A 26,134-nucleotide genomic window follows, 5' to 3' on the forward strand; every position below is an offset into this window, starting at 1 on the left:
CAGTTTAATTCCTAACTGTTTACTCTTATACGGTTTGCTTCTTATCTTTTTACTGGTATTTTCTCCAAGTTAGCCTTCTGCCTAAGTGGATCCCTTTGTTTCTTCCTCAAACAGAGATTATATCAAATTACCATTTAACATTCTAAGATATTTTCTTTCCATTGTTGTTTGAAATGTTTGTTTGTTAATCTAATTACGGATATTTCGACTTTCACGAAATATATACGAAATGATTCGTTCTATTAGCACAGGAGACACTTTGCAATATAACGATTTTCAACAAAATAAAAATCCTGATTGTTTTTTTTTTTTTCAATTCCAAAATCGTTTAAAACCTATAAATTAGGGTATCAAATTAAAGGAAATTGAAAAATATTTTCTAAAAAGACTTATTCTTCAAAAATCTTTATATGTAAAAATGTTAAGTTCGTTTGTGTACGCTTCAAAAATTCAAAATTTTCTGCACCGATTGAGCTCAAATTTTAGCACGATATATATCCGGCATCAAAGATTGTTTTCGCATCAGTCACATACCCGCGACCGCGAGAAAAAAGTTTTTTAATAAATAAGAGGCTAATAAATCAAATGGAAATGTAAACAAAGGAAAACCAATCAGATCAATGCAAGATGGCCGCTGTCAAACATAACGACCAATCAAAAAGAGCCCGTATGGCCGTTGCCAATATAAACAAAATCACAACTGATTAAGTAACAAATTTCTTTGAATTATATTTAACAGCTAAAACATCTGTATTTTATTAAAAAAAAAAAAAAACGAAAAAAAACACCAAAACATAAAGAAAAGCCACCAACAAGGATTACTTACAGTAAATAAATTAAAACACCCAACTTTCTTAAGTATTCGTTTTTTAAACCACCGTTATGCATTGCTTCAGATGATGATATGAATGATTTATAGCGTATGAAAATGCCATGCCTGACCGGGATTTGAACTCGGAACCACCGGATTAAAGTCCGAGACGTTACCACTCGCGCCACGGAGGCCGGCAAACATATTCGTTAGGAAACGAATAAAAACACGACTTGCCAATATGGCGTTGTGTGTCAAACCAATTTTATACGGACTATAATTACTTTTAATACGCGAAACCCTTTGAAATGATTGAACATTAACTTAAACCTCTTCAAAAATTATTCCTTTTGAACTAAGGTACATTTGATATCATTGTTTTTCTATAACACGGCTGGAATTCTTTTCGTTTAATGATAAGAAGCGTTATCGAAGGCAATAACCGAATTCTCTTCCAAAGGACATAATACACCGCTAAACTATTTCTAAATAATTCAAATTCGTGTAATTTTTTTACGAATCGCGTTTTTATCAAAATCTCACCTTTTTCTCTATTGACCTGCGGGGTTTTGTTTTCTTTGGAGACCGTAATTCATTAGTAGATTCATACTCGAAAATCACGTTGTACACTGAAGTAGCACAACTTCTACTTACGTTAGTAATTTATTAACATCTGAAATCAACGCCGTTTGATTATTCTGTAATTTGTAAGCATTACTCTGCTTTTGTAAGCATTTAAAATGATGTGTTTTTTCGCACGACTTAGGGCTTTTTTTCGCAGCCCACAAATCTTTATATATAAAAATGTTAAGTTCGTTTGTGTGCGCTTCAAAAACTCAAAATGTTCTGCACCGATTGAGCTCAAATTTTAGCACGATATATAACCCGCATCAAGGATTGTTTTCATCTATTTTTCGCATCAGTCACTTACCCGCGACCGCGAGAAATGTTTTTTTAACGGTCAGCTGTGTACCAGTGACCTGCCGGAAGCGAGGAGAACACTCGCCATACTAGCTAACGACAACCGCAGTCACAAGTGAAACAATTACATTGTTTATTAACAAAAAATAAAATACGTATCCACTTGCATCTGATTCAGATTATTATACAATCTGAATTAAATATTCACTTTAATCGAGGTACTTTTGTTTTAACTATGTTAATATTATTTAACTATGTCGTTTAACTAATATTTTTCTTATTGTTAGAAGCCTAAAGCGACTGCATCTATTAGATTTGTAAGTTCTCCAGGATTTTACGTGAATCAGCTAAGCTAGGATATTATGCATCGACAAAATTCTTCGTTTCGTTTCGCTTGTTCTTTTGTTGCTTCTTTATTTGTTTCGTTGTTTCTTTGTCTGATTTGTTATTCTTTATGTGATTGATAAGACAACTTTTTGTTGTTTTATTTGCCTTTTTTCTGTTCTGAACATTGTCAGTGTCCCTTGAACTCATCGTTGTTTGCTACTAATGTAAGTTTATTAAATATCTATGCCTATCTTGCATATGATATTTATACACATACAGTTCTTTGAGGATTTCAATGGAAACCCCTCTCTGCAAGTTATTTTTTTCTAAATTCAATTTTACTTATGGTTCCGGTAAAAAAAACCAATTGTAGATTAAATATTTCAGCAAAAGAAAAAATTAAAAATTTTAGTTCTATAAAAATGATGTCCGATATGAGAATTCGTTGGGAAGAAAACAAAAGGCACATAGTTTAAATAAGAAAGGAATATAATGAAATTGTGTAGATACTACTACCTAACGTAAGCTATGCCGAAATATGTATAATTTTTTTAACTTAATTTGTCCAGTCAATTTTCTTGAATTTACTACAAATGAAATCAAGTTCTAGGTATTACGCAATAGAAAATCTTCAAATTATCTAATAAAACATTTAATTTTTCTTTAAACAATGATCCGCGTAATTTACCTGGAAAAATTATTATGGGATTACTATTTTTATATTGTAATAGAATTTTTAAAAAAATCGAAATCTATGTTGTGCTACGTAGAGCACCATAAATTTGGATAGTGAGTAATAAGTAGAAAACAATGATGTCATCTAGTATATTGATTTTCAAAGTTTTTAGCTCAATGACTACATTTAGAATCAATCATTTTCTAGTGCCCCCAAAATTTTTAAACTTATTGCAAATTGTTTTAAGATGCGCTCTTAAAAACAGCATTTTAAAAAACCCTTCAATTTCCATATTATTTGTAACAATACGTTGCTTAGATCGGGAGATATGCAGCTTATCGGGAGATAGACAAAAGTGGCCTTTTCTTTTTAAAGTGGAATATTTCGGTTCAGAAAGATCGTAGAAAGACACACAAAAAAAGAAATTAAGTTTAAGTCTTAAGCTTTTAAACGATTGTAATGCAGTTTAATGGAAAATGTTCTGTTTCCCCATACGCTCGATCAAACACGAAGAAAACCTTTCAGATTTTTAAAACTTTTCTTCTTAAGGATTTTTCTGTTTCTTATGTATAAATAAATTAACATCAGCTGTCAATTATTAGCTATCACAAGTATAAAATATAAAAAATCCAAAACACCCGCTTTCGCTGAAAGTAATGATGACTGATTGATGCAGAAAATCAGTATAAATTTACACCGATAACTGAGTAGCTGTTAGATTATAAAAACCAACAATAATTTTTGAAGTTTGAATCGTAAATAATGATCATTGTATACATTAAGTAATGATTAATGATATAACACACATATCGCTGAAAGTAATGATGACCTACATCATCATCATCATCATAAATTTAAAATTAATCATGCTGTTTTCAGTTATGTCCTACTATGAATATTTCAGTAAATCAACTGTTTCAACGTGTAAATTTAACCGGGAACACACATTCATCATTGAAAGTAGCCGTTCTTTAATGTATTCGAATTAACCCGTGAAAATAGACCCTGAAGTTCAAACGTCATTTTATCTGTTGGTTATTTGTTGTAATTTTGGAGGCATCTAAAACCCGTGTTTTACTATAAATTTTGCAATAAATCCACTCTTTCAGCCTGAAACTTTGGAGGTAATCTTGAAAAACATACCCTCAGGTTCTGCCTCAATCTTTGACTCAAGGGTCAAAGGTCAACATGGCGGTTGATGTTGCCGGCATTCAATGACCTAGGCGTGGCAGCAAATTGCTGTCCTTGACAGAATAAATTTTAATTTATTGACAAGTCATATATTTTAGTATGTAGACGGGGTGTACCTACCCATTTTAGTAATATATGACAAGTGAGCGGTGGAACACGCAAGCAATTGGTTTAGGACACCACGCTTATTCCACTCACGCAGTTAGGTAAGCTGTAGGAACTAATTAGGATATTGGTCGCTAAACCGTTTTGAGGCACAGTAGCCGTTTGTGGCATGGAGATTCGGTCTTATGCTTTAGGGCGACCGAATAAAATGGTGGTAGGAGAAATTCCAGATAGACCAATCTGAAGAATACTGTCAAAAAGTAGAGCATTCAAGCTTAATTATTTTTTTATTCGTCTGTCTAAGCCTCTTGATTGTAAAGTTAAAGTAGTTTGAACATAATTATTTTTATCATAAAATATAGGTGTCCCTTTAATTTTTTGTACTAATGTAGTAGGTATTTAATTTTAGTTTGAAATATCAGGAAAACATAATTTTTTCCTTTTTTTTTTTTTAATCACCCATCGCCTTCATAGATCACCTGAACGCCCCCAATTTTACCCTAGAGGAGAGTCCTTCTACCGCCCCCCTTAAGTCCATCAGCGCCCACAAGGGATGTTATCGCCCACTTTGGAAATGAATGATCTAGTGTAATGACCTTCAGCGAGTAGTAGTGAATTTGTGAAATTCACTAATTTCACAAATTTGTTACAGTAACAAATGTTTGTTACTGTATAGCGTAGTTTATACTATTGTTAGCTGATATGTAGCAGATGCTTTTAACTAGTATACTATATGTAGCGCAATGTAATTGCTGTCCTCATCCCGCCTACTCAATCAACACTGTCGACCAGATTTACGGAGCTGATCATCAGACAGTACATTAATATGAAGTAGGTTGAACCCGCTGGGGTTTATCCGCTTCATACTTTACACCAGTGTAGTGTTGCCAAGTACAAAGGTCGAGTTTATATTAACTAAAATTAATTTAAATGAACCCATTTTATAAATATTTTCGGGCAGTAGAATTCCACTGATAGAAGTTATACGGTTGATTGTATTCTTTGATTTTCTAATAATCTAAAAAAATTTAGGAAAGGTGAATTTTAACACTGGAGTTTTTAAGAAAAGATATTTAAATTCCATTATATTACTATAAAGGAGTGCTGTTATTTTATAATTTTTTAGGAAAACTATTTGTCTAATGTAATAAAAACGATATTGAATGAAATGATAGATTGTTATATTTTATAAGACATTTACACTGTAACAGAAGGCATGATATTATACAAGGTTTCTGCTATTTTAAAATTTTCCCCCATTTACTTCGTATATAATAGTCATGCAACTGTAAGTTATGATATAACAACAAATCTCTTGAAAATCCTTCCTGTCGTAAAAATATATATATATATATATATTTTTTTTTCACGCTGCATAAGTATGTAAATTTTGATTCCAAAATAACACGTGCTTGAAATTTCGTAAGAAAAAATAAATAATGTATATATATTTTATATCGTAAAAGTAAGTTATAACTTTAAGAATATGTATGCATTTTAACATTTATCAGAAATTTAAAATGATCAGAAATTCTGTTTTAAAAAAAAAAAATTAAAAAAATAATCTATTGAAAGGTAGATAATCTAAACAGGATTTTATTTTTGAATAACTTAAATCAAATTGAAAAAAAAAAATTAATTGTGTAATTTTACATTTTATTTCCTACTGTGATTCAAAATTGCACGGTAATCTCTGGGTAGATGATTCTATAGCTAAAAAGTTCCTATTAACATAGGTCAGAAAACTGTTCGTTAGCGATTTTCTGCTCGCGAAACATCTAGCCCTGCTTCTTGCTCACTCACTCTCTCTCTCTCTGTCTGTCTGTCTCTCTCTCTCTGTCTGTCTGTCTCTCTCTCTCTGTCTCGCGCGCGCTCTCTCTGTCTGTCTGTCCGCAACCACCCGCCCGTCCGCCCGCCCGCCCGCCCGTCCGTCCGTGTGTGTGTGTGTGTGTGTGTGTGTGTGTGTGTGTGTGTGTGTGTGTAAAATTAAAACGTACAGAATTGATTTCGATAAACGGATGAAATTCTGTCGGTGGTTATTAGAAAATTTGAACATCATCCCGATTTTCTAAGTAACATTCTAATTTACCGATGAATCCTGTTTTACAATAAATGGCACTGTAAATTATCGAAACACTCCAACGCACTTTTTCGTTTAATGTATGGTGATAATATTTTTATCTTCGTTTTATAATATCTTCGTTCTGTGTTCGTTTTATCTTCTTGGTGATAATCTCATAGGCCCCTTTTACTTACCGCCAAGTCCCACAGTACTGCCAAGAGAACGGTACTTGCACTTTGCAGATAGAGCGCAGATGTGGTTTTTCAATGATGGCGCACCTGCTCACAACTGTCTTGATTTGATGACTAATTTTGTTCTGTTTAAATTCTTGATGCAGTGTATTTGTTTTGTTTCTAGTTAAAGTTGAACTTTTCAAATTTGTGTTTAATTTTAATAGACGTTATGTACGTCAATTTTTTTCAGAATTAATTTTTCTACAAAATTAACTACAAATTTTTGTCTTAAAACAGTGTATTTCCCGACAAAACGTTTTCTTGTTACCCAGTTTTTCTTAAACCTTAATGAGACCACTTTTATTTAATTTATTGAATCAAAAACTATAACGAATCTCTCAATTTGTGCTCCAAGAAATTTAGTACGGTTTAATTTTATCATAGAGGTAGCAGAAAGCTGGGTTAAATGTTTCGCGAGCCGAAACTCGCTAACGAACTCGTTTTCTGACCTATATTTATATGAACTTTCTTTCTTCTTTTTGGCTATAGAATCATCTTACGAGAGATTTACGTACTATGTGGAATCACTTTGTTCATATATATATATATATATATTACACCTATATATTGTTATATCATAGGTGATATATGTATATCACCTATGTATAGGTGATATACATATATCACCTATATATTGTTTAGATTTGTAATAACGAATTCCATTTCTAACGTGAATAACAAGAATCCCAACGGGTTATTTTTTATTTAAACATAGAGTTTGTATGTTGTAATGGGAGTATCATGAACATTGATACTCCTTCTTTGACAAATAATCGATACACAGCCCCTCGACCTTTTATTAATTAGACTTATATCTGGTGTTCTGCGTGGATGATTTTAATAATTCCTGTTACTAACAAAAGGTTTTTAAACAAATTATATTTTACAAACGAATTATGAAAGATTTTTACACTGTTTTTCTGTACATAAGTATAAAATAAATTGAATCGATTTCCATGAACAAGTATCAAACTCTTTGCCTTAACCAGAAAATCATTGCATTTAAAAAAAATCTGATGTGGATACCACATGACTTCCTTGTACGCCTGTTAAATTACATATACACATATTTTTAAAATGAAAAAAACATAAAACTTTATTTTATTAATAACTTATGATAATTTTTCAATTTTTTTTTAATTTTTATTATGGAATTATTATTATTTACTTTTTTTTACAATCAGAGGTTAATAAATCAATATATTTAAATTTAAAAAAATGGTGAAGAAGTCTGATTCGAACCGATGATCCTTCCCCTTGTAAGATCAAAATATTTAATTAATTAAAATTTTATTCTGTTACAACTTTGGAACCGATGAAAATAAGTACCACTTATGATATATCGTTGAAAGCTCTCAATGCGTTGAAAAGCTCTTATTACTGCAGTTAAGAAAAATTCCAAAATTCAAATGAATTTGGATTTTAGGCTTTTTTGGACACTTTTGGTTCAGTTGATTGCAGTCAAAAGGAAAAGTACACAACTAAAAAAAAATTTTTCGCGATCACAATAATTCTTTTACTTCTTACAAGGAACTAAAAAAAGTAATTTTCTTTGGTTCCACTTGATTTGATAAATCAAATATATGTATTTTACTTAATTAGCTTACAATAAGCTTTTTAAACAATTTTCTTGTACGTCCGTTTTGGAGCTGTAGCTTGTAAAAGTGTGAAAATGTTGTGAATTGGGCACGTGTTCGAAACCGGTCTTGTCGCTGAACAATGCCGATCTCCCCGGCTACAGTAACAATAAGACCGCTGCGTTGCCATTATACCGCTATAACTCTGGAATGCTAAGTCGTACAAGAAAATTGTTTAAACAGTTGTCTGTTTTTTTAAAATTAACAACTTTTCCAAATGCAATACAGACGATAAACAATTTTTCCCGGTGAAAAACCTGAAAAAACACGTTTTTTTATAAATTCAGCGCCACCTAGTATTTCAATTTCAAATTATACGGCATAACTTCAAACACATTAATTGTAGAGGAGAGTGTCCTCCACATTTTTTCTTTGAAAAAGTTTCTCTAAAATGCATAGATTCAGAGAAAACCACATTTCAAAAACTTTTTCAGTTTTTCAAAAATCTATGGGAGGGAATGTTAAAAATGTGGAGTTAAGCTTCCCTCATCACCTCTAACGCATGGACAAAAGATCAATCGGTAGGTAAGGATTTTCAAATGCAGCCTATTTTGATGACAAATTGCCTGTACTAAATGTAGAATAATAAGTGTGCGGGTGACAAATTTTGTTTTGGTTTAACCTTCGAGACCACCGTTAGGTATTGCTTCAGATGTATAATTTGTAGCGTGTGTGAAAATGCCATGCCTGACCGGGATTCCAACCCCGGGACCTCCGGATGAAAAGCCGAGACACTACCACTCGCGTCACGGAGGCCGGCTTGTTCAATGTCCTATGACACTTCCGGTAACGTAAAGATTCCAACGTGGGGTCATATATTTAAATCAGTTTAGCCGTTAGAGCAATAAATGGTGAAACATACATACATATTCCCTAAATACATTACACTCCTTTTTGGGCGTAAATTTTTTAAATAAAATTATCAAATGCTCATAATTATTAAAATTACTTATTTATTGCATGAGAAAAAAGAATACTTTTTCTCTACATATAAGAAATTATCATATTTGGCATTGATTTATTTATGCATGTAATATTTCAATAAGAAACTATACATGAAACGGAATTTTATAAAATATAAATGCAGATGTTTAAAAAATTTACTGTAATATACAATTCAATGTTTGTTTTTTTAATTCTCTACATAAGCTCGGAAGTTTGAGCGTGGGAATATGAAACGGAAATTTTGTAACGTATGAAAATACCTGACTGAGATTTGAAACTAGTACCTTCCCGATGAAAGGCCACGTAAGTCGACGGATGGCGACCTTCGAGATATAGATTTTTTTTTTTATATGAATAGCATTCAACACAGATATATAACATTAATTTTTTAAATAACTTCACAAAAAGAGGATTCTCAAATCGACCCATTTTATTCGAATTTTTTTAAATGTATCCAAACCGTGCTAAGGTGTCCTCATCTGGTCGTCCGTCCTGTTGTTATTGATTAAATTTCAAAGATTTAACCGTAAATAGATTAAAAAACAATATCTTGGCTTTATATTTTGCATTAAGCAAAAGAATATAACATAATCCCGCATTCCAATGAATCTTAATTGAAGCTCGATAGCAGTTTCTTTACGTCGTTTATCCACATTTCCTTTCTGTATTATTATCAGGTAAGTTGAAACTTGTTTATTTTCCGTTTGACTACGTCTTAAAAAGATTGAAACTTAAGAACGGAAAATGTTTTTTTTTCCTTTTTTACTCTTAAGTGTACTTTTTGAAGTCTAGGATTTTATATTTTTTTAATAATCCTTTAAAATACGTTCATTTGATTATTTTCTAATACTTTTTTTCTAATGTTTGTTTAATTTCAAAGTATTTCTGCCATCCAACTTATTGAAATCAGTTTATTTTTTCCATGTATTCTGGTCTATAATTCATAAAAAATATTCCCTTTTACATTTTTACGCTTGAAGAATTGAAAAAGTATTAGTTTTTACTTATTAGTTTGTGCTTTGAATAATATTTAACTTTATTTAGAGTTAATTCAAAAGTATAAGATAAAAAGTGTGATTTATGTTTCCTATTTCTACATAGGAACTAATAATGCGCTTAATTATCAAATCTTTGTAATTTGTTATGAAGGCGTGGCTAAATAAACATTTTTTTTTAAATACTTAACGTTTAAACTTAGAATACAACCATTTTTCATTTAATTTTTAAATTATGAAATAAAACAAATATGTAGCTGTGAATTCCTTAAAAAAAATTATGCATTTTGATTATGAAATAATAATTTTTTTCTACATTGCATTCGGAAAGTCGCTGTACAGTATGCTTTATATTTATGTAATGAATTCCGTTCTTTCAGCGTTAGGTTGGTTGCCCTGTGGATTCGTTGGCCGTATCTCAGTAGTAAATCAAGACGTGAGTGTTGAGTTATGGTTAAACGTCCTTCGTTTCGTTTCGTGTTTTTTCGTTTATCGGAATAACAGGGAATCAAACCCAGAAACTTTAGGAAATGAAGATATTGATAGAAAAAGATTAAATAAGAAAATTTTTATTTTTATTTATAATTTTAATAATAATAATTTGTGGTTGGCTTTACCATCTCCCCTTCTACTGAACCAATATCGCATATAAAGCCGTAAGAAAGTAACTGAAAAACGTTCTCCTACACAGTAATCTGTGTTCAATAACTGAAACCTACAGCTAATTCCGAAAGACTAAATTATTGTTAATAGTTTAAATGTTTTCTTGACCAAAATTCCGTTGGTATCCTCGAAATTACGTTTTTTTTACAGATGAGGAAGCGATTGATAGATTATACAAACTGGTGTGTAACATTTATGAAAAAGGGGAATTTCCGTCAGACTTCAAAAAAAGTGTTATAGTCATGATACCAAAGAAAGCAGGGGCAGATAAATGTGAAGAATACAGAACAATTAGTTTAGCTAGTCATGCATCAAAAATCTTGACTAGAATTCTATACAGAAGAATTGAGAGGAGAGTGGAGGAAGTGTTAGGAGAAGACCAATTTGGTTTCAGGAAAATTATAGGGACACGGGAAGCAATTTTAGGCCTCAGATTAATAGTAGAAGAAGATTAAAGAAAAACAAACCAACATACTTGGCGTTTATAGACCTTGAAAAGGCATTCGATAACGTAGACTGGAATAAAATGTTCAGCATTTTAAAGAAATTAGGGTTCAAATACAGAGATAGAAGAACAATTGCTAACATGTACAGGAACCAAACAGCAACAGTAACAATTGAAGAACATAAGAAAGAAGCCGTAATAAGAAAGGGAGTCCGACAAGGGTGTTCCCTGTCCCGTTACTTTTTAATCTTTACATGGAACTAGCAGTTAATGATGTTAAAGAACAATTTAGATTCGGAGCAACAGTACAAGGTGAAAAGATAAAGATGCTACGATTTGCTGATGATATAGTAATTCTAGCCGAGAGTAAAAAGGATTTAGAAGAAACAACGAACGGCATAGATGAAGTCCTACGCAAGAACTATCGCGTGAAAGTTAACAAGAACAAAACAAAAGTAATGAAATGTAGTAGAAATAACAAAGATGGACCGCTGAATGTGAAAATAGGAGGAGAAAAGATTATGGAGGTAGAAGAATTTTGTTATTTGGGAAGTAGAATTACTAAAGATGGACGAAGCAGGAGCGATATAAAATGCCGAATATCACAAGCTAAACGAGCCTTCAGTAAGAAATATAATTTGTTTACATCAAAAATTAATTTAAATGTCAGGAAAAGATTTTTGAAAGTATATGTTTGGAGTGTCGCTTTATATGGAAGTGAAACTTGGACGATCGGAGTATCTAAGAAGAAAAGATTAGAAGCTTTTGAAATGCGGTGCTATAGGAGAATGTTAAAAATCAGATGGGTGGATAAAGTGACAAATGAAGAGGTACTGCGGCAAATAGATGAAGAAAGAAGCATTTGGAAAAATATAGTTAAAAGAAGAGACAGACTTATAGGCCACATACTAAGGCATCCTGGAATAGTCGCTTTAATATTGGAAGGACAGGTAGAAGGGAAAAATTGTGTAGGCAGGCCAAGTTTGGAATATGTAAAACAAATTGTTAGGGATGTAGGATGTAGAGGGTATACTGAAATGAAACGACTAGCACTAGATAGGGAATCTTGGAGACCTGCATCAAACCAGTCAAATGACTGAAGACAAAAAAAAAATTACAGATGAAGTGTGGTTTCGTCTGGGAGGGTATATTAATTCATAAAATACGAAGCGAAAGATGGAGTCTGGGTCGGTGTGAGCAGAACGCGTATTACGGGATTGCTCGATCCAATCTTTTTGGAAAATACAGTTTACAGTGATCGTTATTGTGTTGTTTTAACAAACTTCATTAGTCAGTTAACAAAAGTAGATATCAATCACGGTTGGTTCCAACAAGATGGCGCCACAATACACACAGCTTATAAGATCAATGACTTTTTTACGAAATGTTTTTAGTGACCGAATCATTACGAGGGTTTGTGGTCTCGATCTGACTCCCGATGTTCCAGTCTGACTACGCCAGATTACTTTCTATGGGGAAGCACCGAAACAAGCAGTCTATAGCAAATCACGCACGATTCACTAACTAAAAACCGCAATAACGGCATACGTACGAGACATTCCAGTACCTCAACTGGTTAAAGTGTTTCAAAACAAATTGAAACGTGTACAGTGTTGTATCTATGTTTGAGGTCATTTTCTACACGTTTTATAAATTATTCCAGTTACTGTAATATCCGTTTCTATAAAATATTGAAATAAAAACACAGTGTAATATAAAAATGACGAAACCTTCTTAATGGTTTCGTCATTACACCTCCATAATTCCATGTACAGCAACTTTCCGAACGCTTTGTATAATTCTGTTGAAGTGTGTCTAATTCCCATTTTACATTTTTCTCGTATATGTGAACCGCAATTTGTTGAACCAGAACAATTTTGTGGTTCCTCCGTACAGAAAGGGACGAAACCTTCCTTCCTTCCTTCCTGATAAAACGATCGTTACAAGAAGATAAATATATTTACAAAAAGATACGATAATTATTTTTCAAATCTTAAATTATAATTTTTTTTTTAAATATTTAGTATACATACTACTTTATTATTATTATACAATTCTTTTATTATTTGACAATTAATTCTTTTATGATTATCAAATTGATTTCATTTGCAACAAAATCAAACTCTACTATGAAGCGGATTGTTTTGATTTCATACGCTTTAATAAAAATCTAATTAATCTGGTCATCGCTAATAAACTTAATTTATTAAGTTTACGTAAATTCTGTCTGAAGCATAATATCATCACTTGGGTCTCCCTTCAAAAGTCAGAACGAGTTTTTAAGACCAAAAAATAATGGCCAGTCAGATGTTAACGATCGTCTGTATGTATGTAATCTGATATTTAGAAAATTAAAAATATTAACTTTTCTTTATGTTTATATTTATGAATATGCAATCTTTGCTAAAACAAGAAAATATAGATATATAAATTATAAATAAATAATAATAATTTAATTACGTTAAATAAATTATAAAATATGATATAAATTATTTACTATAATTTATTACCGATTAAATAAAACGATTGAAACTTAAGTTTTATTTTCTCATATACGTTGTTAAATATTTATTTTTTATTTTTTGTTATACTGTTGAGAGGTAGATAAAAATTAATTATCTTAGACATACTAGCTTGTTATCTGTTGCCAAAGAACGTATTCCCCAGTGGCGTAATTGGTTAGCGCACGGTACTTATATGGCAGTAAATGTGTGAGCAATGCCGGGGTTGTGAGTTCGAGCCTCACCTGGGGAAGTTAATTTTTTTATAAACAATTCTGTAAAAATATTTTTATAAATACGATTCGTTTTTTTAAGAATTTATTATTTTATTTAATAACTTTTATTTATTTTTTTAGTATACTATTTATTATAAAATTGTTTAATTTATAAAAAATCTATTGATATATTTTTGTAATAATCATCATAAAATGTATTACTCTCATCGTTTTATTATTTAACAGATTTAACTATCTTGAAATAAGCTTTATTACAAGCAGTCTTTAAAATATATATTTTTATATGTTCCCTCAATTTATTTATTTCTTATTAATTTTAATTAAAGACACCTACTATTATTTAAAGTTCTTAGCCCATTATGCCGATATTGTGATCGATTTCCAGTTCCGTTAACTGAACGTTGAAAATCAATGTATATAAGAATAAGAATTTAGTTGTAGACTAGATTCGAACGAAAGTCTTACAGATTACACTGATAAACATAATTTTTGTTTCCTAACATGCGATGCATGATTTTTTTTTTTTTTTGAAAACGAATATAAACTCAGAATCTTTTCTATCACTCACCATTTTTGAAAAAGTTTTTAATTTTCATTAAAGGATTTTTTTTCATTTTTCAACCCATAGTTAGCATTTTAAGCTCCTATATTGCATATTGTAAGACGTGAGCTCCTCATATAGTATGTAGTAATTGTTCTGTGTATTTAAGAGGATGGCTGAAAGGTACACGGAAGGCTTTGCCAATTGATGTACCTGTGGTTTGGCGTGAACCAAAAGATCATGTAACCGATTGTTACTTTTGTTTAAAAAACGTGTCTGGATTTTCTAAAAAATTTAAACATACCGTAAAATATCCTTCATTGCAATCTGCAATCAGGCCTATACCTCACACTGAAATTATTCCACTGAGCCACCTGTGAATGTATGTTTCCAAAGCAGCGATGAAGAATCAGGCAGTACTGAAGAAGACAACTATGATTTTGATTTTGAATTATCTTCCAATAAGACAAATCTTTTATCACAAGGTGAATTGACTTGGCTAGGGATTTAAATTTACCAAAAAATCAAGCTGAACTGTTAGGATCAAGAATGCAAGGTTGGAATTTACTTCAAAAAAATACAAAAATGTTGGGCTTTCGAAGCCGACAAAAAGAACTTTCTCAGTAATTTATTGATGAAAATAATCGGTTTACTGCACAAATATTGATGAGCTTATGTTGTACTTAGAACAAGTTCATAAACCTGAGGACTGCTGCCTTTTCATAGATTCGTTCAAGTATAGTTTAAAAGTGGTTCTACTATATAACGGCAACAAATACCCTTCGATACCAATCGATTACGGTATTAATTTGAAAGAGACATACGATGTGATGAAAGATGTTGTTGAAAAAATAAATTATAAGAAACATAGCTGGAACATATGTGGTGATTTGAAAGTTATAGCTATTTTGTTAGTCATGCAGTTAGGCTAAACTAAGTACATGTGTTTTCTTTGCGATTCGGGATAACCGAGGTAGGGATAAACATTACGTTACCGAAGAGTGGAAGAAACGAGAACTTAACTCCAAATGGGAAAAATATTATTCATGAGCCCGTAGTTGAACCCAAATAATATTTTTACCCCCTCTCCATATCAAGCTAAAACTAATGAAAAATTGTGTAAAAGCAATGAAAAAGGGTAGTCCCCGATTTTTTTACATCAAGCAGAAATTTCCGAATGTAAGTGAAGGGAAAGTTAAAGAACGAATTGGAGTTGGTCCTTAAATAAGAGAGATGGTCAAAAATGATGTATTTAATTTGATGTTAAATATTGTAGAAAGAGTAGCTTGGGCTTCAATTAAAGACGTTTGCTAAACTTTTCTCGGCAAACAAAAATCCGACAATTACCCCGATATTGTTAATCAACTTCTTACTTCATACACAGCTATGGGATGTAATATGTCTTTGAAAACACATTTCCTCCATTCACATCTGGATTTTTTCCGGGACAATCTCGGAGACGTAAGAGACGAACGCGGTGAACATTTCCAACAAGACATTTCGGTGATGAAAAGCCGCTGTAAAGGGAAATGGAATACTAACATGCTAGCCGATTACAGTTGAACATTAATTCGGGATGTGCCTGATGCTATTTATAAAATAAAAGCATCAGCGAAATCATTCTAGCACAAGTATGGCCAGTAAAATTATAAATTTTATAGATTTTAACTATATTTTCCCTTAATTTTTTTTTTGAAGCGTAATTTATTTAAAACAAAGGGTGATAGAAAAATTGTATTTACAGATCCCTAATGTACGAAAAAATCAACTCAAGAAATGGTATCACACTTAGAGAAATATTAACAAATTTTTTTTGTCTATCAGTGTTTTTTTTTTTTAATATTGTATTTTATTTAAAAACGCCATTTTGTAATCTTTTATAACATTTTTAATATGAATCATTAGGATTCGAATATAGTGTTACAAAAACAATATATAACAAATTCCAAAAGAATTTTGTCCTCCTTATTTGAATTGATTAGAAAAATATTTTTTGTTTCAAATTCTAATCTAATTTTAAACATAGAATCCGCTTAATTTTTTCTATCTGCATTATCTCCCTTGCTGATATTCTAAATTTAGGAGTTTTGACATGAGTCTTTACTGTAAGTCATTCCAAAATATGCATAACCGTTCTTAAAATTACAGATATAATAAACCGCCATTCTTATCCCACCAAAATGCAAATGATGTTCATTTCTACGAGTAACATCTGTACAAAGAACATCATTACTCTCGAAGAAAGAAATATTCGAGATGGGTGGTATAAAAAAACATTTTAACATGCGTCTTCTGTTGAGAATTTGAATTAAGTAAATTACTTCTGCTCAGAGCGGAAAATTTAATTTTGTAAAGATTTTCTTTGACAATTCCTTCTACATTTCTGATATTATTCCTTTTTACATGAGCTAATAGTTTATATTTGGTTGCTTTCTAATTATAATCTAGGATACGGATTATTATTAAACATAAACGTTAATTAAATTTTAGTATCCATAATTTTTTTTTAAATTCCATTTAGTTTTTGTTGGATATACTTCCATATTTTAAAGCAAGAAATTAGTAATTTTCTTGGTTTTTTCTTTAAAAAAAACATTTTTCAAAAAATTTACTTATAAAAATTTTCAGCGTACGTTATTTTTGTACAACGAACTGTTTAATTTTTTTCAAAGATAGTGCTCGTTAGTATATTTTGGTAATATTTCATAATCTGATGATGGTCTGACGTATTTAGTCTGAAACGCGTCACGAAAGGTAATTTTGAAGACATTCTTATAAATATTAATTTAATGTTTGTAAAGATGACTCGATGAAGATTACGTAAATTATTATTAATTGAATGAAAAATTCACAATGATATGTGCATATACAATTTAAAATCCTCATGTATAGGAACACTTACATGCGCGCGCGCGCACACACACACACACACACACACACACACACACACACACACACACACACACACACACACACACACACACACACACACACACACACACACACACACACACACACACACACACACACACACACACACACACACAGAGAGAGAGAGAGAGAGAGAGAGAGAGAGAGAGAGAGAGAGAGAGAGAGAGAGAGAGAGAGAGAGAGAGAGGGAGAGAGAGAGAGAGAGAGAGAGAGAGAGTGGCAGAGAGCGTTCACATAAATATAAGCAATACAAGTTTTAAAAAATTAAATCAAAAAAAAAATTTTACATTGAGTATTAATTATTTTTTAAGTAATAATTCTAATATAATGAGTTATTCGAAAACATTAATTTTACTGAAAAAAACAAGATTTTTACCTGTCACAGTTACTGCAGCAATGATGAAAGCTACCCTTAATATAAATTTGAGAGATAAAAGAGATGCTTGACCCAATTTTTAAAAAGCTTTAAACTACAGAAATTACACTTTTAAATTACGTTTTAAAGAACTTATAATCCTGCATAATAAAGCGTACAAGTACGTATAATTACGAGCAACCTGTAGGCGTTAAGTTTTTTAATTTTTGTAATATGTCATACAACAGTTCACGGTTGGACTTTTTACTTATAATAAAAAATTTTATCAAAAAAAATAATTATTAAATCAAAATTATAAATTTAAAAGAATTTTAAATTCATTGACGGGTTAAAAATATTATTAACAGAGATAATATTCTTATTAATATTATAAAAATACTACTAAAACAATTATTGCTACAAATTTAATTAATTAAAGTAATCGACTAAAATAGACCTAAAAAAATACTTTGCTGAAGAAATTAAGTAAGAATTTATATGCTATCGTAAAATTCGCTAAATTAGAAATTGTTATTTACGCACTACAAAATCATAAAATATATTTTAAAAAACTTCTCCAAATCAATGCAGATCATTTAATAAGACCGCGTTTAAATAAGTCCGTTATGAGTTAAATGAGAAAACAAAATCTGATGTAGACACTACTCGACTTCTTGTACGCTTATTAAATTACATATATTTTTTTATATATTTATATTTTTTATTACATACTTTTCTTTAGGTAGATTTCATAAGAAAGCTACCTATTGTAATGATAACCATGATTCGATTTCCGCAAAATTTTCGCATTTCACACCTCACAGACCCCAAAACCGCTGTCAGCTCAAACGTTCATAAATACATTTATATATATTTCACTTTCTTGTGTATACGATAACTGCCGTAATTTTGCGCCAATCACTTTAAAATTTAAACATAAAATATAACGACCCAAGATCTCGGTCGAGTTCGTTAATGGGAAAAATAGGACCTGGGGATGGAAATGGAGAGCTTTTTCGAAAAAACAAAATATCGCTGTAACTTTCTTTTTAAGTAAAATAGTTAAGTTCCTACTATTCTGGTTGGAAGTTTGTACCCGATAATAAGTAAGAAGTACTCTCACCTTATGATTGGTTAAAAAACAAAGAATACTATTGGTTGGAATTTTGTGCCCGATAATGATAAGAATTACTCTCACCTTATGATTGGTTAAAAAGCAAAGAATACTATTGGTTGGAATTTTGTGCCCGATAACGATAAGAATTACTCTCACCTTTGATTGGTTAAAAAACAAAGAATACTATTGGTTGGAATTTTGTGCCCGATAACGATAAGAATTACTCTCACCTTTGATTGGTTAAAAATTAAAGAATACTATTGGTTGGAATTTTGTGCCCGATAACGATAAGAGTTACTCTCACCTTTGATTGGTTAAAAAACAAAGAATACTATTGGTTGGAATTTTGTGCCCGATAACGATAAGAATTATTCTCACCTTTGATTGGTTAAAAAACAAAGAATACTATTGGTTGGAATTTTGTGCCCGATAATGATAAGAATTACTCTCACCTTATGATTGGTTAAAAAACAAAGAATACTATTGATTGGAATTTTGTGCCCGATAACGATAAGAATTACTCTCACCTTTGATTGGTTAAAAAACAAAGAATACTATTGGTTGGAATTTTGTGCCCGATAACGATAAGAATTACTCTCACCTTTGATTGGTTAAAAATTAAAGAATACTATTGGTTGGAATTTTGTGCCCGATAACGATAAGAGTTACTCTCACCTTTGATTGGTTAAAAAACAAAGAATACTATTGGTTGGAATTTTGTGCCCGATAACGATAAGAATTATTCTCACCTTTGATTGGTTAAAAAACAAAGAATACTATTGGTTGGAATTTTGTGCCCGATAATGATAAGAATTACTCTCACCTTATGATTGGTTAAAAAACAAAGAATACTATTGATTGGAATTTTGTGCCCGATAACGATAAGAATTACTCTCACCTTTGATTGGTTAAAAAACAAAGAATACTATTGGTTGGAATTTTGTGCCCGATAATGATAAGAATTACTCTCACCTTATGATTGGTTAAAAAACAAAGCCCGATAATGATAAGTATTTCGAGGGTTATTTTTTTTTCAAGGTCCGATCGGTCACGAAATTAAGACCACAGTGAAAAAAAAATTTAATTTGTAACAAGTACTTACGAAGTTACGCTATTTCTCTACATAGTCACCACTCCGACTTAGACATTTGTCGTAGCGTTGTATCAACTTACCAATACCCTCGTCTCAGAACGGAGCCTCCTTTGTTTTCAGCCATCTTTCTACGCTGGTCTGCAACTCGATGTCTGTGCCCAAATATTCTCCTCCTAGCCAGCGTTTCATGAGATCAAAGAGGTGAAAATCGGATGGAGCCAAATCCGGGCTGTATGGTGGGTGAATAAGAATAAGCGGAGAGGAATATTTTCATCAAGCGTTGTCTTTCTCCATGACAATGCTCGGCCGCACACTTCAGCTGTAACAAAGAAGCTCCTGCAGCGTTTTCGTTAGGAACTGTTTGATCACCAACCATACAGCCCGGGCTTTGCTCCATCCGATTTTCAGCTCGTTGCTCACATGAAACGCTGGCTAGGAGGACAACATTTTGGGTCAGATATCGACCTGCAGACCAGCGTAGAATCATGGCTGAAAACACAGGCGGCTCCGTTCTATGACGAGGGTATTGGAAAATTGGTACCACGCTACAACAAATGTCTAAATCGGAGTGGCGACAATGTAGAGAAACAGCGTAACTATGTAAGTGCTTGATATAAATAAAAAATTTTTATTATCACTGTGGATTTAATTTCGTTACCGATCGGACCTTGAAAAAAGATAACCCTCGTATATATCGTGTATGTCGTTTTTTACCTTGCCTTTCTCTCATTAGCAGTTTTGAATTTTTTTTAACTTACCAAAATTCAACGTAAATAATGTTAAATTACCAATATATTTTTACTTCCTTGAACGAAGTAAAAGAAGTATTATAATCGCGAAAAATTTCGGATTTCAGATTTCAACGGAAATATCTATTTTAACCATCCCTGAATCATCATTTTGACTAGTTTCGGCGTGACGTCTGTACGTACTTATGTACCTCGCATAAGTGAAAAACGATTAGCCGAAGGATGTTGAAATTTTGGATTTACTGTTGTAACATCTAGTTTTGCACTTCCCCTTTTGATTTCAATCGACTGAACCAGAAATGCCCAAAATTAAAATCATTTGGATTTTTGACTTTTTCTTAAGTGCAGTAATAAGCCTTCATTAAGAGTTTTTCAACGATATATCATACGTGTAATTTTTTTCATTGGTTCCAGAGTTATAATCAAGTAAAATTTGAAATAATGAAATCTTTGGATTTGAGTTCAAGGGCACATCGGTGAAAATCCAACATTTCCCTTCTTTTTTTTTTAATTTAAGTATATTGATTTATTAATAATTATTAACCTCTGATTGTAAAAAAAGTTTACAATAAATAATAATTCAGTAGTAACAATAAATAAAAAAATATGAAGAAATATCAAAAGTTATTTATGATAAAATGTTATGTACTTTTCTGTTTAAAAAATGTATATATGTAATGTAATAGGCTTACAAGTAAGTTATGTGGAGTCCACCTCAGATTTTTTAAATGGGTTACAGCTTTATTTAAATTAAGTTTTTCAACATTTACATGATTTTTTAATGATTAATGATGTTACTTTTTTATGTTTTTTTTTTCTATGTAATTTACCTCTTTTACGTATTATATATAAAATTATTATTCTGTTAATTTTTTCGCGAGATTTTTTTATTTTTTTTCAGTATTAACTTTGAATTACTTCACTAACCTATATTTTAGAAACTAAATGTAAGTCTATTTTTAAACTGTCTATTAAAATTAATTTTCATATTTATCTATTTATTAAATGAATGTATAAAAAAATCATTGTTATAATTAAAACGTTATTTTTTTTTTAATCATTAACTTGTCTTTACGACAACTGAAAATTAATGTCTCTACATCAAACTTAAACATTTAATTCTTGCTTGATAATCATCGAAAATAATTCTACTTTATACATACAAAAACAGTTACCTCAAATTCGTAGTCCATTAAATAATACTATTAGACACGTCTAGATTGTAACACCTTCAATGTTCATATAAAATTAAAATTTTCCAGCTGCTAATAATTATAGTTATTCTAACAAAACTAAGTCGCAGTTTTTGTACTTAAATATACTCGTATGTTCGTAATGGATTAATTTAATTTTCTTATATTCTTTAGCTCCAAACGTTTTCAGTCATTACAGTTTTCAACAGTTTTTTTACTAAAATATTATTAAATTACTTTACTAAAATTTAACAGAAGATTTCACATTTAAATATACTTACAAATATCAACAGTTTTACTTTCCCGTTTAGCTCTATAATTATGAAAGTATTGCAATCGGTCCAATTGGGCATATGCGGTTTACACCGGATCTTAACGTTTTGACATCTAAGGAACCCAAAAAACCGGATAGAGATTTTCCGGATGTCCGGAAGTTTGTACGTACGTGTGTGTGTATTCGGTGTCGCACTCTAAATTACTTTATATCTCCGGAATTGCTGGACCGATTTTGACCAAACTTGGTCAGATTACTTCTTTATGTGGGGCACTGATGCCATTATACTTTCAACTTAAAAGATGGAGGTGAGACTGTAGAGCAAGGTCAGTCTCAGTATCTTTCGCCTAATTAAGGCCATATTTTTTTAGGCACATTTTTCAACAATTAAAAAATAATATTTCCCAAAAGAATATTGCAAAATCGTACCCCCACCCCAAAAAATAAACTAGTGGTTAAGTGGGTATATTGCGTCAATAGTACCCCCTGTCACCACAAGGAGCGTTAGTGTAGCAATGTCGTGCTAAATTATGTTGTGTGTGTAAGCCGCGTGACAGGAAAGTCCTTCAACTGTGTTGTCAGGTTTTTTCTTTGAATCCATTTATTATATATAATTCAGTAAGATTCAAATAGTATCAAAATACTATGCAAATATACTAATAGTCGAGATCCATTACTGTATTTTTTCTGGGTAAACGGTGCTGTAGTAAATCGCAGTCAACAATTTTTATTAAGGATTATTTTGATTGAAGATAGTTAGATATATCTACTTAATTCTAGTTTCTAATATTGAATCGAAAAATATATTTTAATTTCATAATTATGTAAATATGAGGGCGGCTGAAATGTAATGCACACTGGAACGTAATGGGAGAACAAAATGTGGTACAAAGCGACAAGTGTTGCCATCATGTAGTTTCATTTCCTTACTACTAATTCCAAAATTTGTTGACCCACGCCCTCTAATTTTCTGTCAGTTGCATAGTTATAGAGTCAAATACGCCTCCTGAGTCAACGAGGCTAAAACTATTTATTTTTTTAAACTTTTTTTTTAAACAGCAATAAAAGTGAACGCTTTCATCGTCGTCTAAAAACTTTTTATGGTTATGAAACCTTTGATCAAAGTACTTTATTGACTTCATAGATCTAAAATAATATTTTATTCTTCTATTCCTAATGTGCGCATTGTTATCTATTCAATCTGAGAAAAATAAGAAATCCCACAGCTCAGTAAAATGAGGACGACATGTATGAAATATAAATGAGGTGTTGTTTTGTACAGGTTCAGGCCGACTAAAACAAACTGGTCGTCGATCATTGGGACGTTCAGTATTCGCTTTACCAGCTTCTGATGTAGGAAATGTTATTGCCGACCAACTCATAGTACTTCGATCAAAGGTTTCATCACCATAAAAAGCTTTTAGATGACGATGAAAGTGTTCACTTTTATTGCTGTTCAAAAGTTAAAAAAAATAAATAGTTTTAGCCTCGTTGGTTCAGGAGGCGTATTTGACTCTATAACTATGCGACGTTTCATTTATATTTATATTTCATACATGTCGTCCTCATTTTACTGAGCTGTGGGATTTATTATTTTTCTCAGATTGAATAGATAACAATGCGCACATTAGGAATAGAATAAAAAATTATTTTAGATCTATGTAGTCAATAAATCCGAATTAAACTTTTAATTAAAACAATCGACCTTCTAATTTATTTGAAAAAGTCGATCGACCCCGACAGGAACTTCAAATAAAAATATCGAAAAATGTTAATTTAGTGTAAGGTTTGAATACGCTTTAAATCTTCTCTTTTTATTGTTGTCGACTAAAACATCTCACGACGATATTACTGAATTTTCGTAGCATTTGGTAAAGCTTAAAATTTAATCATCTGTAGTGACAAAGTTTAAATTTATTATTTATTTATTAATTTAGATATTTCGCTGTCAGAAGGAAATAAATCAACTCCAAACTAATTATGTGATAAATTTGGTTTTAAATACAACACAAACTCGATTATAAAACAAAATTATTTTCGGATATTATCTTTTTAAATATTTCTTAAAAAATCTATTCATTTAGAAATTAAATAATAAAGATTTTAGTCTACATGTTTTAACAATAAAATGTTATACATATTTATGAAACTTAATACCTCTAATATTTTTTTAAACTGTTCCCTTTTTGACATTAATTTAGAATAAAATTATTTTATTTAGGGGAGAAAAATGTTAACTTAATGGGTTAAAACAAAAAAAAAAATTGTTAAAGTTTATAGAAATACTGTTTTTAATCGTGTAATAAAAATAAAAATTTGTTATTTTCTCATTTATAGAATTGTAAAGGACATATACTGTTTAGTATTAATATTTCATAATTTTTTTATACATTCATAAAGAAAATTAAAAATAAAGAAACAATACTGATTATTTTAACGGTATTCCTAGGGTATTTTTGTAGTTACTTAAATGACGTAAAACTACATTGTAAACGATATTGTTGGTTTACTGCTGAAATGGGATAAAAAGGATGTCGGATTACCGCAGGTACACTTTAACCGGGTACCAGGTACACTCTACATTTTTCTGTAAATAAAATTGTTAATTTTAATAAATAGAAAAAGTAAAGAAGTAGCAATTAGCGGAAAAGCCAAACAGTTAATGGTGTAATAATGACAGTTTTTTTTTCTTTCTCTTCCCCTAATTAAGTAAAATGAATGTACATTTAAATTTCTTATTAATTAGTTATATTAATTTTTTTACGCTTTTATTGTATATTATTATTTTTTTGTTAATTCCTTTTTATTTTATTTATTAGAGTTGATTTTCAAACAAATTCATATTAATTACTCACGAGACACTGGATACATGAGATTCCATTTAATTCCATTTTCTTCCAGTATAAAAAAAAAAAAAAAAAATTTGTTGGAAAACTGAAAAATACAATACCAGACTATATTGTTTGGTTAATAAATAAACTAACATAATAAATACAAAATAATATACTAAAAACTCTTAGATAAATAAAATTGGTTCTGAAAAAGAACAAATATTCTTTTTAAATTCAGTTAACGAATGTTGTTTGAATAATAATTTTATAAACATAGAGAACAGTCATGAATTTTTCACACAATACAAATTTTTATGTCACATTACGTTTAAGTTAGCGTAAAAAAGCGTATCCATCCATAAAAATGTTACCAAATCCGATTTGCCTAACTCTAGAAAATAAAGCTTGGAAAAAACAGGATTTAAATGAAAGAATTTAATTCAATGTATTTATTTTTTAAAACATTATATTCATAAAATAGAAATATGAATCTTTTACTATAAAATTTAAAAAAAAATAATTTAAATATAATATAATATATTATTGCTAAATTTAAGTTTTGTAAATTAAATAGATTTAAGCTAAATCTCGGAAAAATTTTCCAAATTAACAAAAGGTTCAAAATTTAAAATATAATATGGAGAATGTTTTTGTTATCAGGTTTTTTTTTTGTTATTTGAGGAGATTAAATGGGAGAGAGAGGAAGAATGAGTGAGTAAGAGAGGATCAACTTTTAATTAAATTTTCCTACTCTCCTCAAAATAAAGATAATTTAATCCTTTTTATACTCAAAATTTTACGGTAATACTTTGGGATACGGTAATACTTTGGGATAACTGTACGGTAATACTTTGGGGTTTCGGTATGTTAATATTTGCAAAACAAATTCTTTGAACATATTTCCAGAAACCCTTTTTCGGGTTTCTGGAAATATTTTCGCCAAACGCGTTAGTGAAATATTTAACCCTGATTTTTATTCAAAGAATACAATGAAGTCATACTGAAATTCTTAGGATCCAAATTAAATTTCTCAGATAATTTAATTGGTTTTGAAAGTTATTTTAAATCTTTCTTTATCATTTATAAAATCTGTACATATAATAATATAATAACTAGAGTCATTCCTGTGAACGCATCACTCAAAAACTACCGAACAGATTTTAATAAAATTTTTCAAATTTATACCTTAGACATTTAATCACTATCTCCAATTAGAATTATCACGATATTCCTGATAGTAGTTAAGGTAATACAGTATTCATTAAAAAATAAAAATTAATTTTTTTTTATTCTATATATATT

At 30.5% G+C, this 26,134-nt stretch overlaps 1 long non-coding RNA gene and 1 other non-coding gene across 2 annotated transcripts in view; both read left to right on the forward strand.

Moving 5' to 3' along the window:
* Positions 1-26,134, forward strand: part of LOC142327778 (uncharacterized) — a 133,144-nt gene that overhangs the window by 69,360 nt on the left and 37,650 nt on the right. The window lies entirely within an intron of this gene.
* Positions 13,672-13,765, forward strand: TRNAI-UAU (transfer RNA isoleucine (anticodon UAU)). Its single transcript has 2 exons — positions 13,672-13,709; positions 13,730-13,765. It is a non-coding gene; the product is annotated as a tRNA-Ile (tRNA).

The sequence above is a fragment of the Lycorma delicatula genome, chromosome 7 (assembly GCF_047948215.1).
Source record: "Lycorma delicatula isolate Av1 chromosome 7, ASM4794821v1, whole genome shotgun sequence".
NCBI classification, from domain to species: domain Eukaryota; kingdom Metazoa; phylum Arthropoda; class Insecta; order Hemiptera; family Fulgoridae; genus Lycorma; species Lycorma delicatula.